Source organism: Cynoglossus semilaevis, chromosome 14 (assembly GCF_000523025.1).
Source record: "Cynoglossus semilaevis isolate Cse_v1.0 chromosome 14, Cse_v1.0, whole genome shotgun sequence".
NCBI classification, from domain to species: Eukaryota; Metazoa; Chordata; class Actinopteri; order Pleuronectiformes; family Cynoglossidae; genus Cynoglossus; species Cynoglossus semilaevis.
In genome coordinates, this window is record NC_024320.1 from 23,339,207 (window position 1) to 23,355,595 (window position 16,389).

The 16,389-nt window shown below is 39.6% G+C and overlaps 1 long non-coding RNA gene across 4 annotated transcripts in view; it reads right to left on the reverse strand.

Moving 5' to 3' along the window:
- LOC103390189 (uncharacterized) overlaps window positions 1-16,389 on the reverse strand; it is a 110,512-nt gene that overhangs the window by 92,127 nt on the left and 1,996 nt on the right. For 3 of the 4 annotated variants that reach the window (XR_003051804.1, XR_003051803.1, XR_003051805.1), the window contains exons 2-4: window positions 12,069-12,156; window positions 3,735-3,839; window positions 2,876-2,934 (exon numbers count right to left, since the gene is read on the reverse strand). This is a non-coding gene — a long non-coding RNA (uncharacterized LOC103390189). The remainder of the gene's footprint in view (window positions 1-2,875; window positions 2,935-3,734; window positions 3,840-12,068; window positions 12,157-16,389) is intronic. The other variant, XR_522661.3, reaches the window with a different exon arrangement.

A 16,389-nucleotide genomic window follows, 5' to 3' on the forward strand; every position in this document is an offset into this window, starting at 1 on the left:
TCACACCTTTTGCTTCTGCAAACTTTACAATCTGCAAAATCACCAGAAAACAAATCTGTCAACAGCTGAAACAGAGAAAAGTGTCCACGTTCTTTTTTCAGCATATTTTGTGCAGTACCTAAAAACGCAATAAAACTTACATCTGTAGTTTTCATCTTCACTTAAACCTTTTCTGCCAAAAGGACAAGAAGGTGCTCGGAGTCAAATTCAACAAATTTAACTCGATTTCCCACCATCCATTTTCTAGCCTTTAATCCTGTTTATACTCAGAGGAGGAGCTGAAGCCAAAAGAAATTCAGAAAATGTTAGGAAATAGCTGCAAGACACTGCAGAAAAGTTAGAGGAGAGGTGAAGTGTAGCTGGAAACGCTGGCCTTTACGTTTGTGTGTTGAAGCAGCATTTACCAGAGGACGGATTTTTTTCAAAACCTAATGTTGGTGAAACATTAATATGGAAATAAAAGACAATATTTACATCAACTGTAACAATTAATTACATCATTACCTCATCATTTAAAGTGAGGGTGATTTTCTATGGGTTGAGTCTACAGCAGGAACAGCTACTGAACAATCGTGGAGTTTAAGCCATTAGTCAGTATTGAATTAGAACCTGAGAAGCCGTGAAGGACGCAACAACATGGGTTTGGAACTCCTTTAGGAAAATAACTGTTGTTGAACACGGTCGGCAAAGACATGAACAGAATGCTCTCTGAACCAAGGACAAAGTTTTATATCAGATAATTCTAGTTGTTTTTGGGGGGAGGGGAGGACGGAGGTTGCAGATATTTCTTTATTGAAAACATTATCAACAAACAGACTAGCATCTGCCAAATATACACAAACATAAAATAAAAATATAAACAAACGCACAAACCTAAACCAAAACAACAGAAGGCTGCCATTCTGTATTAGGGTTTCTGTATACATCTACACATATACAAACACACACAGATACGTATTAATATATATACATATATATACACACATATATAAATACATATATTTATATATATAAACATATGTACATATGTTTATATACATACATGTACATAAAATATATATGTAAATATATACATGTACATAAATACTGTATATATACACATGATATATAGACCTATGCCATAGACATATACTGTATGTTTATATATATTTATATATTAAATATATATACATACAGAAAATATATTTACTAAAACTGTTTTATTTTGCTCTTATCATTACATTGTTTTTGTTTTTTTTTTTGCAAAACCTTGAGTTTTGACATTTCTCTTTTCCCCCCTGATCGCTGAGGTAGACGTAGATTACTTTGGACACATCACACACTGCGTTATTCTTTTTTTTTTTTTTTTAATTAGGGGCTCCTGTTTATTAGCCCCCAACAGTAACTCTAGCAAATGGTGAATGGGTGTCCAGTTAATCAAAATCGTGTTGGCAGATAATGGCTGCCAAGGGCTCCACCAGGTTCGCAAAATTTAATTAGGAAAGCTATGAATCTCTGCGGTGCTTGCTCAAGGGTGAAAGGGGACCGAACACACCGAAACTGTGGTTGACTGGTTTATAAAGTTTAAATTGTCCAGGAGAGGAGAGGGGTGAGGACTTTTTTCCTTATGTGTGCAACATCACCCTTTCAGATGTGTCAATGTTTTCTAATGTTTCCTGTGTCTTTACAAACACGTGTAGGTGCGGACGGTTTAATTAGAGGAATCAAGGTTATCATAGAGCAAAATAACAAAAAAACAAAATTAAAAACATTTACAGATTGGAGGCTTTGCTCCTATAATCGAGCTATTTGACTACAAAGCAGCTGCTGGCAGAGGGTTGGCGCATTTATAGAAAAATAATATGAGCAGGTGACTGGATCAGGGAGGAGTGCGAGTGAAACAGAACGCATGGCAGTGGAGAACTGCTGCACAGGGAGAATATAATAATAGATGTGAAAAATACCATAAAACGCATCGTCTCAGAGGAACAATGTCAGAGCCTTAAACACAGCACAGAGGAGTTCTTACGACTTCAACGACTTCAGTGTAAATGTTCAAGTGCACCTGCATGTCTTCTGTGTATTCTGTAACCATGTTAATTCCAATATCAATTTTACTACATTAGCGATTCCTTATTGATTCTCTTCTTCAGTCTCATTGGGCTACATCATGAAACAGTCGGTAAACAAATGGGTTTGTTTCCATTCAGATTTGTTCAACACAAAAATAAATAAAAATCCCAATTACTGGGCAGAAACAAACACCAGCAATCTCAGGTTTTTCAATAACAAAGCTGTGATAGAGGAGCCTGTGGCAAACCTTTAAATGTAATAATAGCAGATGGGCATTATTAATATACTATCCTTACAGCAGGTTTCCACAAGAAGGCGCTAACAACAACACGGGGCTACAAGAGGCGTTAGCATAGTTGCTCTGCAGCGTATCCAAATCAATCACTTCGTCATTATCAGCAGCCATAGTGTCTTTCTTGTGACACAACCCAATATTGGAAACACTGGGACCAATGGAGAACCAGTTCACTGCAAGAAGACTTTTCATCCCTAATGACAGTCAATGTTGATTCAACACATCAGCAATCTGCAAACTGGACCTGGTCAACTGAGCACGCTCCACAACAACCTTATTGGATAATGGATGTACCAGCGATTACTACAGCGATTACTATTGATACTTCATATTTACATTTAAACGCCAAAAAGTCACAGCAAATGACAGCGTACGACAGCTTCAACATACTGCATGAGCCAAATGTTCAGATCGCTAAACATATGGGATTTCACTCACCCATGAACAGCAGGTAACTGACAAACAGCTAGCACTGCAACAGGGAAGCTGTTTAAAACGCTAGCAGTTTGAATTATTTAAAATTCTTACCTCAGAATCTGTGCTGCCTTTTTCTCCTGCGTGTGCTGAGAGTTTTCCTCATCCTGAACCTGCATAGGTTTAAAAAAAAAAAAAAAAAAAAAAAAGAAGAGAACATTTACTTCTTTCTTCTCTGTCTTTTGGCTCATTTTCATACAGCGCTTCACAAAAGTTTGCTGCCCTCAAAATGTCAACCAAACATTTACGGCGACAGCCAGCGTTTTTGACATACCTCCTGTTTCACGACTGATTTGTCACATGAGTATGACGATGTTGACAAGTGTAGTATAAGCAAGTATCAGCAGTGTGTGTACTTGGTGGGCAGTGACGCTAACAAAATTAGATGCAAAACCAATTTGGTGACAGCCTGATTTTCTATCCAACAACAGAGAAGGAGTTCACTGTTTAGTAAATCTGTGCAGCTTTAGTTAGGCCTTCTAACTAAAGGTCAGTCAGTAAAAACAAAAAACAAAAACCCCAACAACAACACAGAACAACAACAGCAGGACAGGGATACATGAATAACAAAATTCAGTTTTTCCCAGAGGAACCACACATCCTAATAGCGCCTCCTGTGGCAGCATGCCAGTTGCAACCATAACTTAAAGGTGCCCCCGGTGGCAGGCTGTGTTGGTTGCAAAGACTTAGACTAAATTTCATAGTGAATAATTGTGTTCCTTATTTGTCCCGCAATGGCACTAATAAGGAACTCAATTATTCAACAATAATTATAATAATAATATTAATATGTACAGAAATCCACAGAGAAATCATTTCTTTTATAGTTATTAAAGGAATTCTTTTCCACTGCTTTTTGTTTTAGATCGTGAGTGGCAAGTTGTAAAAAGATATCCCAAAAAAAAAAAAAAACCTTAAAGACTTCTGCACAAGACTGCTGAGGTAGTGTTCTATGGAGTCCTCCATTCTTGTGTGTTTTTAGACCATCAGCAGATTCCCAACTTTGACATCAGCATTTCTAGTCCAAAAACACAGACAAACAGAGAGTAAATACTTGACTCCATTACTGTGAAGCTACATTATTTATGATGGGAAACAGAAATATATTTTCGGGAGCTGTAGAACAGAGCATTCATTTTCATGGCCATCCCGTATCTCTGGGATATTTAGGCATTGGTATGGTTTTTTTTACCAACACCTATTCCATTGCTACACTGTCTAATGTAAAGTAACAGTAAGATGATCCAGTCCCATTATTTTAAGTAACTGGTGCTAAGTGTTGCTAACCTGCTTTAAACCTTGGTGGAGTCAGATATCAACGTACATCTGAAGGAGAGGTTTTTAATTTCTACATTTTTACATATTTACTTTTGTCAAACTAAAAAGAAAAGGTTCGCTTTTTTATAATAATGACAATAATTTACAAGTTTGATTCCAGATACAGAACACGTACATGAATAAATACTTTATTGCATCTTTAAGTTAGATTTCCTCCCACATTCTTTCACTTCTTGGTCTGCTCTGAACCATTAATACTCTTGCAATGAGATAATTTCAAAGACGGACAGGGAGATACGATCGTCTCATTTTTATAGAAGCAGTTTTTACAGGGATCAAATGAGTTTTGAATTTAGATCTTTGCTTGAACACAGCTGCCGTCCTCACAGACAAATGGAACCGTAGACCAGGCGAACCCTAATGCACCACAGAGAGGACATTAGAAACACATATCCTGTTTTATTAATGCGGTCAATACAGTCCATTAGGCCGGGGATTTAAAAGCCACGGAGCGCTCCCACCTCCATTAATATTTCCTTCTGACCCGTGGTAATCTTTTCTTTTTTCCTTTGAAGGAAGCCAAGTTTCCTTTCACAGTCCCCAAACAGCAGCAAAACAGAATTGGTCTGGAGTGTATCTACATGTTTGGAATTGTACTTAATAATGTGTTTATCAAGTACAACTATTTAACCATCAAGTAAATGTCAACAAAAACGATCAGGTAACTAACAAGTCACACTCTGTTGCCAGTCGTCAGTGTTTAGACTGACTAATGACTATCTCGTTATAATCTGACAGTAACCCTTTGTGACCTCAGGGTCTTGGTGGACCTCATTATTTAACATTAGATGTGTGTGACACGGAGAGCCCTCTGCAACGGGAGGCATGGCGAAAATATACATACACAGTTATATATATGGAGCATTCCAACAATTCCATGTGAGTTTCCTGCTCTCACCCTAGAAGGTCTTGCTTCAAAAGCTCAATAATCATCAGGTTGTCATGGTCACCTGCGAGGACCTTTTTGAACCAGGCAGCAACAAGAAGGTATGACTGACTCCATTAGTATCATTTGTGTTTATATAGTCGACAAGCAATTAGGGACTCTGTATAAGGGTCTGCTTAGCATGACCAAGTCCCCTAGCAGGGGGTCCAATTAGAAGATGCGACACCTGAGGAAGACCACGGAAGTGACTAATGACATGATCTACACGGCAGCAGCAGTGATCATATACTAATAATATACTAAATCCACAATGTACAAACTCCTTAGTAGAGTAGAAGGGTTAATGCTAAAAGCTGCCTCAATGCAGAGGTACAATACCAGTTACAGGAGACCAGGTGATAAAAAGAGTGTTCTCCACTTTAACATCTAAAATACATTGTTCATTTCAATAATAAGAACATGAAAACGGACCCCGTAAATACTGAAAATGGTCAAGGGTAAAAAAGTTCATCCCATAATCCTTTGCTTTTGTTTGGTAGAACTGAATAAATCAAACAACCAGACATTCAAGTAATTAAAAACATGTACAAAAGGCGAGCTAGCCACAATCCTTAACACACAGTTGACATCCAATAGCTTCAAAAACTGACTGCCCTCCATCAGCCTCTGGCAGCACAAATGGATTAACTGCTGATGGATGGGACAGAGTGACTCACCCAAGGACACACAGCCCTGATCATTAGAGATCGTTGGGAAAAGAAGTGATCCCGTCCAAGTGGGTGGCCCATTACAGTACCTGCTCCTGCAAAACATGGACACTACTGTCATGGCACGTGGCCCAACACACTGAAAATGGAAGGTAAACACCAGCTACGGTCCAGAAGGCAATCTTCCCAAGTATCCCGATACCAGGGACACCATCGTACTGATGGCCTGGATGGAGTCCAAGAAAGGCTTTGAGTGTGTACTAAACAAACAAATACTGAAATGCTTGGGGACTGGAGCCATACAACCAATCTGATAGGTCAATAGGCACGACAACAGACGAAGGTAATGGTAACAGTTTTAGCTCATTAAACGATAATTGCCGTTTGAGAAATAGAATGGATATGATTCAAATTTATTTTGTCGACTCTACTCCCTGCAAATATATAAAATGTTCATTTGTTTTTGGTACCTTTCTTCTATTTAAGCAATATTTTTTCCCAGTTTTTCTCTACCCTAGTTGATGTGATCCATCTTACAAATGCTGTCATTGTTAGACTCGTGACGCCGTCTTCCCCACTTGAATTCTTTCTGAATGTGTATTGACAACAAATGGACCTTCATAAAAAACACCTCTATTTTAAATCAAGCAACGCTTCACCTAAGAGTGTGGCTAATGCTACATGTGCTACAAATGATTTCAGTAGCATTTAAGACATGTGCCATTCAGTCCAAAGGCTGCAATATTATTTCAGGTGGCCAAATGTTGAAGCCATTCTCTATAATACTGCACTGAAAGATCCATGCTGCGTCCCTGCCCCCATTCTGAGATTGGTGCTAAACAGATTATTTATTCCCTTTCTCTACTTTATCCTTATTTGTGTGGTCAAAGGGCCGCAGCAGAAATTACATCGAGATGAGACACAACACACATTTATTCACCACCATGTTTTTGGATTGTGAATACTCACAGTAGTTGGCAAAATTAAATATTTGTTGCTCCAAACAAGTAAGAGAAAGTAGAGAAAACTGCAGTACAGGCTGAATATTATATCACTGTCAGCTTTGGCTGCACTCCCATGCACTGATTTGAAGAGGTGGTAAGTTTAACCCCAGCAGTTTCCTACAAGGTTAGTACGCTCCTCCTACGATGTTCATCCAACGACCTCACACATTATCAGTCACCTCTGTTTGAATTAATGTCACTGGAATCAGAGCTTAACTACTCATGATATCTGGTTCAGACAGACGGGGGATAGCGGTCACCTCTGTTTGAATTAATGTCGCTGGAATCAGAGCTTAACTACTTATGATATCTGGTTCAGACAGACGGGGGAATTATCCTCAACAAAACATCACATATTCATGTCCATTCAAACTGTTAGTATACAGTGAGAGATGCAGCTAATAAGTACAACAGGCTAACACAGTGTTTATGATTTACGACGATCGACAATGACGATAATAACGGGGTTAGCCTTTAGGTATCTGAGCACTGAGCATTTCAAAGACAGAGTAGAGTAACTGAGGTGACGTTAGCAGTTCTCCATTTTAATTATGCCATCATTAATAACACATTATGGATCCGTCCAAAGGAGACAACAATTTATCAAGTGAAAGGGTCAAAAACCAGACGAGAGAGTGAGTCAAAGCTAATGTTTAGTTAAAGATCATTACGACACACACAGGTTCAATAGAACCAATGAAACTCTTCAGTTTGTGTGGTAGAGGATATTTTGAACTTTAGGAGCCACAATTACCTTTTTACATTTTTTTACTGACTTTTAACAAAATAATAATTTTATTCACAGTTTATCCACTTATCAATCCTCTTTGTGAGAAAGTTTTTGTTTCACTGAAGCACCTCAGGACACAATAGCCAAATGAATTGCCACTGTGGAGACGCATAGAGAGAGAGACTATAATTATTTTTCTGTTACTTTATAATTGCACAAGGATAATTGATCCTTCTGTTCCAGAAATATACAAAAGTTTTGGTTGTTATAATTGGGAATTTTGTTTTTGACCATGATTAATTGTCTAAATCTATTACAAATCCAAAGAAAGTGGGATTTGATTTGTGTCGTAAACTGATTTTAATACTGGTTATTTCCAGTGCACCTACAGTATCCTGAAAACATGGTTGTTTTCTTCATGAAAAACATGCTAAGAATGAAGTGAGGAAATAATTTACGTGGCAATTGATTAATTGACATCTAGATTAGATGACTAAGACCGGTCGATCAGAAAGACAGATGGATGGAGGAAGGAAGGAAGGAAGGAAGGAAGGAAGGAAGGATGGATGGATGGATGGATGGGCAGCAGGCAGCATTCCCGCCTGCAGTAACCTTGATGACATCCTTTATTACAATGTGCAGGGTGACATCTTGACAGAGGCGTGTTGCACCAGATGGAGGGGAGGGACTGAGCTCCGTTCCCACCCTCCACTCGTCCTCTGTGGGGCAGGGCAACATGAAGGAAGTTGTGGGTAGGAGAGAAAAGGGAGGGATGGCAGTGAGGCTGGTGCACAGCTTGACTGACACTGCACTGGCACATCTCTTTAAGGCTGCCCTTGTCCTTGTTCTTTGACAGCAGGTAGCTTATATTCTGGTCTGGCCTTGCCATTTGTATCAAACAAATAATAGTATTCTGCATATAGGAGGGCTCCCTCCTCTGGGCATTCCCTGACACAAGTGTGTGGTTCATGGTGAAAATTAAATGCTTCTTTAAATCTAAGATTAGATCAATGAAACCAAACTTAGTTTAAGCTCATGGTAGTTCTAGTTCACATTTTCTCCATACAAAAAAGAATTATTCTATTATATCTCTTCACGCTAAAACCCGACGGTACCAGAGCATTAGCACAAAAAAAATAAATAAAATAAAATAAAAATGTGACGGGCACAAGGTGTTTTGGATATTAGGCTGCTGAAAACCTACAGCATTAGTTTAGGTCTGACAGTATGACACACAACACTGCCTGAGAGTCCCACTGCTGTGGGGAATTCAGTCATGGTGGACTGATCAAAGGTGGCATTGCCAGCAAGTCGCCTTTAAGGACATTGGCAGTTAGCACGGGGGCTGCCCAGCCTCTTTGTCTTCCTGGCAGCCCTTTGATGAGAGTCCCCTGGGTGATTCACTCTTACTTACAGAAGTGCACACAGCTGTTAAGAATTGGATCAAAACAGACTGGGAAAGGGTTGGATGCACAGATAGGAAGAGCAGAGCAAAGGATTAAAAACGTGGAGATAGATGGCGAGCATAGCGAAGCAGAGAGGAAAACATAGGGAGACAAAGCACCCAGCAGACGGAGGGTAGCCACGAGAGGGAAGACTAATATGTTGAAATAATCTGTGCTATTCATCATTTGCACTGTTGTCACGTTAGGAGACGAAAGGTCACTCGCCGTCCTCGTCGTCCTCGAGCGGCTAACACGGATTCCTCAATCAACTCATCAGTCGCAGCAGTGAATTGCCCGTCACATACAGACACTCATCTGTACTTGTAAACTTGGATCAGTTCCCAATCCATTTCGGAGGTGTTTACGTTTAATGGTCTGCTTCACTGGTGTGTGCACCAGCTGCGACAGAGATACGTTATTTCCTTTCTGCGGGATCCAGTTTGGGTAACAACGCAAAACACTTAAGTTACCTGTCAGACAACAGCGGGAAGTAGGGACGTGTCCAGATACTTCATTTAAATACTTGTTTAAACGTACGGAAAAAAAATCGTACGGAAAAAAAATCATGCGCCGATGCCCCCGACCCGATATTCTGAAGCAGCTTTTCACCACACCTGTCTGCAGGGGTTATTCTCTGTTTTTCTCCTTTAGTTTAATGTCTCATTTTCCTCATCATTGGTTCGTATAAGTAAATGTACAATGGCAGCAGTTTGGAGGAGGTTCGATTATGGGACAAGCAATTTAACGAAACAATTGAAGACACATCTTAGCACTAAATGCTAAAGTCTCTTCTCAGTTAATAATAATAATAATAACTATCTGTTCAGTAGAATGTTTTATTTTTTTTATCTTTTTTTTTATTGATATAAGGTCATGTGACGGCAGTGCCAAAGTGTTTAAAGACATTATTTAATACAGAAAGATTTGTTTTCGTTTCAATTGAAATTCTATCAACAAGAAGAAAACCTGGCTGTGAGTATTTTCCATAGGGATGTCTGATAATGTCAGCCGACCAATATTATCGGCCCAATATTTGCATAGCTGTCTAATGTGTGTGTGGATCTTTATCTGTTTTTCCTCCAATAATTCTGCAGTGGGGGGGGCGGAGGTGGGGATCTTACAGGGTGACATGTCAATCTGTCCTGCTGCTCCGATGATGATGTCCATGCGGTTCATCAGCAGTGGCCCCGAGGGCTGCCAGGTTGCCAGTGGGTGAATATGGAGGGGTGACTGCAGCCTTAGTGTTCTAATCCACATGCCCCAGTGAGTGGCAGGAGGAAGTGTGAGGCCAATCACTGGCAGATGTGAGTAAGACGGTTTATACTATGAACTGCGTCAATCCTCCATTTCTGGGAGGCACCAACAATAGATCCTTCACCACAGGGAATACGGAACCTTCAACCCAGCTAGCACTGTTAGCCCCGAGCACTCCGAAGATGTCAGAGTATTTCTTCTCCTCAGCTGGAGACATGAGCGGTCTGACAATTTTGAGGTGTTGTTCTCTCTACATGGGCTGTGTCTGACTCATTTCACCTAAAAGTGGGTTCTGCGTTCCTTTTCTGGGGGATGGGAGGGTGAGAGGAGGGTAAAAACTGGAGAGTGTAGTTGTATTTTTTTTGTTTTGCTTTTAATGTGTGACTGCAGAAAAAAAAAAGAAAACACTGATAATTAAACCAATTAAAAAGCTGCAGTAAGTGTTTCAGGTCTGGTTTGTTGGTTTGCACTAAATGACATTTAGTGCAAACCATTAAATGACAATAGTGAATAATACAGTGTGTTGTGTATTAACACCTGTGAGCAGAGAAACAAGTAAAAGTTCTCACATTTTTTGTGTTCTCACAAAAAAAAAAAACAGTGTTTTGAACAGTAAATGTAAATTGTCGTGTTTTTTCCAGCTCTAAATATATTAGACAATTAGCAGCAGAATTCTCCACCTGGTGCTCCTTCAATTATCACAATGAAAGTTGCTGAAAAACTTGTGTGGTGTCTGGTGTGTTTGTTCATCTCACCAGTTTCACCTCTGGATTTAAAACTGGAACGAATAAAGTGCTCCTTTTGCCAGAGGGGAACGACAATTTTAAGACTTAAAACCAAAGTTTAAAGAATGTATTAATTTTTTAAAGGTTAGCAAAATTAGTGTGAACTCATTTTCCTAAGCCATGACCTGGAATATACAGATTAATTTGGTTTGCTATTAAGTAGGGAAATATGTGTTTATTAGTTAGAAAAAAAAAAGAAATGAAGAAATAAAGCGTAAAGTGAAAACTGAACGTGAAACTGCCGTCACAAACAAATCGAATTCCTAAATGCCGACAACGGCCTGAATTAACGGCAGAATACCAATTTTCTATGGAATAACAAACATCATAATATTACAGTGTACGGCAACACAAACAGCATATTAATCATCCGGCCTTTGATTTGCAGCACTACTGATTCCAGGCTGCTTCACGAGGAACCGTCACAAAGCAGACCTGCTCAATTTTGGCGGCAGATGGAGAAGTGGTTTGCCCATGAGGTGGCAGCCAGCAGGCTTTTCTGTTGCCTCTGTTGCATTTCCCAGTTTCCCTCTCCAGAGTGTGCAACAGTTACACATCGGAGCAAACTTTGAATCCAAAATCCAGCCAATCAGGTTCTTTGCACTATGTAACAGGCATGGGCAAACTACGGCCCGGGGCCCGGATGCAGCCCGTTTAGCTTTTTAATCCGGCCCGCCAAACTTTTCCAGATTACATAATTTATTTATATTATAATTATACTTCTAACTTTTTTCCTGCAATACCCACATTTCCCCAATAGATGGTGTAGAAAATGATAAAAGCATTTTAGCCTTTATGCATGACTTTTACATGTCATTTATCTTAGTTCACACGAACACTCCATCTATCTGCTCCTGACTCGCTCCCCCCATGTTCAATTTTAGGACAATTGTGGCCCACGAGTCAAAAAGTTTGCCTATGCCTGCTGTGTACCAGTAACATCACCTGCATTAGTACCAGGTGTTTGGGACCAGGAATTACCGCCACAGAAAGACAACTGTAGCAAATGCTGAGGAACTGACTCTAATTTGTTACATTTTACTTTTCTGTGTTTAGTTCTATTTAGAGTGAAGAAAAACCAGCTTGACGCTCACGTACCTGAGAAATCGTCCTCCTCTCGTGCCGACTCGCTCGACTCCCGTCTAATTATCTGCAGGTGATGAGGTCGCTGCAGCCGTTCTGGTTCCTGTGTCATTTAAAATGAAACCAAGAGAAGCGAATAAATAATGCAGCAAAACCTAAAGACATAACACCAAAACAAATGCACATGGTCGGGGTTGCTAGGCGACTGGCTCCTTAACTATGTTGTGGAGGTAACGGAAAAATTCCCAGAGACATTTACTGTACGTCTCATCACCGGCTTTAATAACTGCAACAGTGTGAAGTGGCTGATGAAAACATTGCGGAGCAATTTTCAATTTAATTTTGGGAAAAACAGGAGAGTGGATTTTCTGCTTGGCTGAGTGTGAACTGAAGACTGACTGTAGATGCTCACCGTATACTGAAGGATTTGGAATCACATTTATTTCTTTGAATAACAATACTGTTAAGTGTCATATGTTTAGTTTGTGGTTATTTAAACCACGTAACAGACGGGCTTTCTGAGCCAAACTGAATATCAACGTTGCAGCTCAAAGTAACATTTTCTATGATAACGTATTGAACGGTGAGGTATGAAAGTAGAGCAGGGCTAATGGTAGCGTACAGTGAAGGTTGATGGACAGTATAGTAAAAGGACTACGGTTGTACGGAGTAAATGTCCTGTTGGCAGAGAAATGTCTGCAGTAAAAGAAAAAGACAGAATTTCCAACACAGTATAGTTTTTTTGTTTGTTTTTTTTCTCTGAAAGTGAATGGCTTCACTGCAGTGAGAAGGAACTGGGGAAATTGACTGATTTTGGAGAGGTTGAGGGCTGAGGAGACAAACAGACAAACATGTAATCATCCGAAATTCTCACGTGAATCAGCTGGAGATTAAGGCATTTGTTGAAAGAAAAAAATAATAATCAAGTACAACTCTATGTACAGTGGAACCTCGTGATACAAGCGTCTCAACATTTCGAGTATTTTGAGTACGAGTATTTTGAGATACGAGCACGCTTACAGACACCAACGCTAGGTGGCCTAGCACTCGGAGCAGCCCACGACTTCTGTAAGCATTGTTTTTGTACGTAGCGTTATCTATGTGCATTATTCTTTATAATAGTGATGAGTCCGAAGAGAGTGAGTGGTAAGGATGGTGGTGAGTCAATAAAGATGAGTGTGATGGCCACGTGAGTGATGGAGCATACATGCATGATCGCAGTATGTACCATCCTAAAGGAAAAAAGAAATAAATACGTAAGATCTCGTATCTCGAGGTTCCACTGTATTTCTATTTTGGGAGAAAGCAAAACACATGAAACACATGAATATGGAAGATTCTAACGTGCGTAAATATTTGTGACACTGTTCCATACAGCAGCAAAAGGACATATTTTCAACCCATCTTTCGCCGGACCAGCCCAGATTAATGACTCGTCCTACAAATCGTCATTTGTTTTTTTTTCCTGACGTTTCACCTGATAGAAGACAAAATAAGCAGAAGTAATGAACTTCAGACCTTCCAACAATGAAATGAGCACGGTATCCCATCAAATTAATTAATTACCTTTTGCCATTGGGAAACCTTTTAAATTTGTAAAAATGTGCCTGGGCCAGGTGAGGTTAATTGGCCGTTTAGCTCCTAGAACTCCTCTAAACGCCCAGGAGGAACGTGTCCCTAATAAAAGAACAAGTCTCTGTTAAAAGTAGCCCAGCCCCCCCCCCCAACCCCACTCCAACAGATAAAAACAAGGATAGAGTATTCTTGCCTGTGTGACCCCACCCGTGCTAAAACTGACAAATGGCAGCATGTGAATATGTCAACACAGTGTTCCTCTATTCTGAAATCCCTAAGAAGTGGGAGAAATAAGGTGCTGGTAGTGTGTGTGTGTATGTGTGTGTGTTGTCAGTGTTTGTATGCGCACACGCATGTCTCCCTCATGACAGAGACAGATGGAGTGGGAGGAAGAGGAAGCAGTTTATAGAATATCGTCGAGGGAGAGTCGGCACTTTCTGAAATACAGCTTTCAAGTCTCAGCCATCAATCTCTCCAGTGCCTGTCTGGATCAAGCAGACTGCAGCGCTGGTTTGTTAGTGTTCACAGAGGATGAGCGCGTTAGTCGCTGCTTCTCAGAAAGGCCTCAGAGACAAAACAAGCCGTCAGCAGCTTCCTGCGATGGAGCGCGGTGGTAAAGGTGAAGCTGTCGGTCATCAATATGTAAATAAATTGCCCCATTCTGTCAATCAAGCATTAAAAGTAGGGCAGCGAAAACGCTGGTCCTGTGTTATTAACTAGCCCAGCTGGACTTCGGTGCACGAAGCACATGTGCAACCAGTTTGATTCATCAGATACTGATAATCCAAAAATATTTCTGTTTTTCTTATATTATTACTTCTACAATTTATCCCTAATAGCGCCTCCTGTGGCAGCCTGTGTTGGTTGCAAAGACTCACACTGTAGATTTCCCCGTTGTGGGATGAGTAAAGGACTCAATTATATTCTTATGACATATTTTTATAACATACTGTTCTTCTTACTCTATGAGCTACTATAACTGTATTTTTCTGTTTATTATTTATTACTATCATTTATTTATTATTGTATTTTGTTTGGTGATGACTACAACTGCATTTTTCTGTTTATTATTTATTACTATTATGTATTTATTATTGTATTTTGTTTGGTTATTGTAGCTTGATTGACTGACTTAAATTTTAAGTTGGTTTGAATAAAAGCATCTGCTAAATGTATTGTAATGTCTTAAATAACACACATTACTATAAGATACTTCTTTATCATTATATTACACCTGACATATACTTTAAAAATTCAAATCAAACATTTCCATGGGAAACAAATTAATTAATTAATTCAAATCAAACATTTCCATGGGAAAAAAACACACACATGCTTCTTGTCAGTCCCTGAACAAGAGTAAAGAATGGGTAGAGGGCTAAAAGAAAATGTTAAAATTTTCAAGGGCAGCGCATGAATTTGTACCGACACCCTGCAGCAGAGCACTGAAAAATGCGTTTATTTCTTAAACCAACCAATCAGCTCTCAGTGGATTAAACTGCAGAGAGTCTCATTTAAAACACAGACCCAGTTTTCTTCCAATAAAAGTAAGGTTTCAAACGCCATCATCTCTGCTGCTGTTATTGTTCCCACTGAGGCCCCGGCCGTCTCGCTCACGTCAGGTCCCTCAGATCGACCACTAAATCTGATTGGAACATATGGCATGTGAACCAACTGAAATGAATGTTCCAGGTTGATATCTGGACTCTGAATCACCACGNCTTCCAATAGAACATGGCACACTGGACATTAATGTACCACTGCTGTCATGCTTTAATGATAACAAGCCTCCAGTCACTAGGTGGCAGCAACTCATACAGCAGTTTGTACAGATAAAAATATACATGTTATCAGGCTCTAGTATTTCAATTCGAGGAAGTGTGGGTCTTTTGTGTGTTTTTTATATTTTGCTCAATGGAGTGATTGAGTTGAGATGATGCAGGTTTTTTTTCCTTTTATATATTATGTCATAATTTAAATAAAAAGTCTGTGACCTCGGAACTTACGTGAATTCTTACCATTTTTCAAAAAGTCACAACTCAGTTTGAAATCTCATGCCTTGATCTGCAAGGTTTAAAATGTGACCTTTGAGACAAAAGACATAAATATCACAACGATACAGCGCAATGATTTTATGTACGTAAGAATGTCAGGCAGCGATTGTACCAGCAGTCGCTGCACTTTGTGTTAGATTTAGTTTGACTGTAAATATTTCCAGGTTTTTCATTCAGGTGGGTTTTTTTTTTTTTGTAGGTTCTGTGATTTACTCCGTGTTCTTCTGTATTTAGAAAGGCTTCGTTGACAAACCATTTTCCAATCCTTTAACCGATTTGTAATTCTGCTTGTGCACCTCGGGGCCAGCATAAATAAAACACTAATGTAACCTCTGAATATCCAATCATGACAAATTGTCTAATCAAATCAGGTTTTCACCACATGCAAACGACTGTTTCGGCTGTTGTGGCCTTTTGTTCCTCTTCGCCGTGAGCCATGTTACAACATTTTTCACCCAAAATTGGTTTTTGGTGTCATTTTTCGGGGCGTCTTGTCACAACATTTGTTCTGCAGAATGCCCTTAACATCAGCACTTGCACATTTCTGTCATCCACAGCTGTTAACAAGATTCCAGAATAACAACAGCCTTGAGGTGTTTACCGTGTGGTGTCTTCAATTATCAGGAGAGCTACCTGCCAGGTTGTGTCTAATTCCTTGCGAGGCCTGAGAATAGACTAACAAGTGAGCATTTTTCTCATGATCTGTT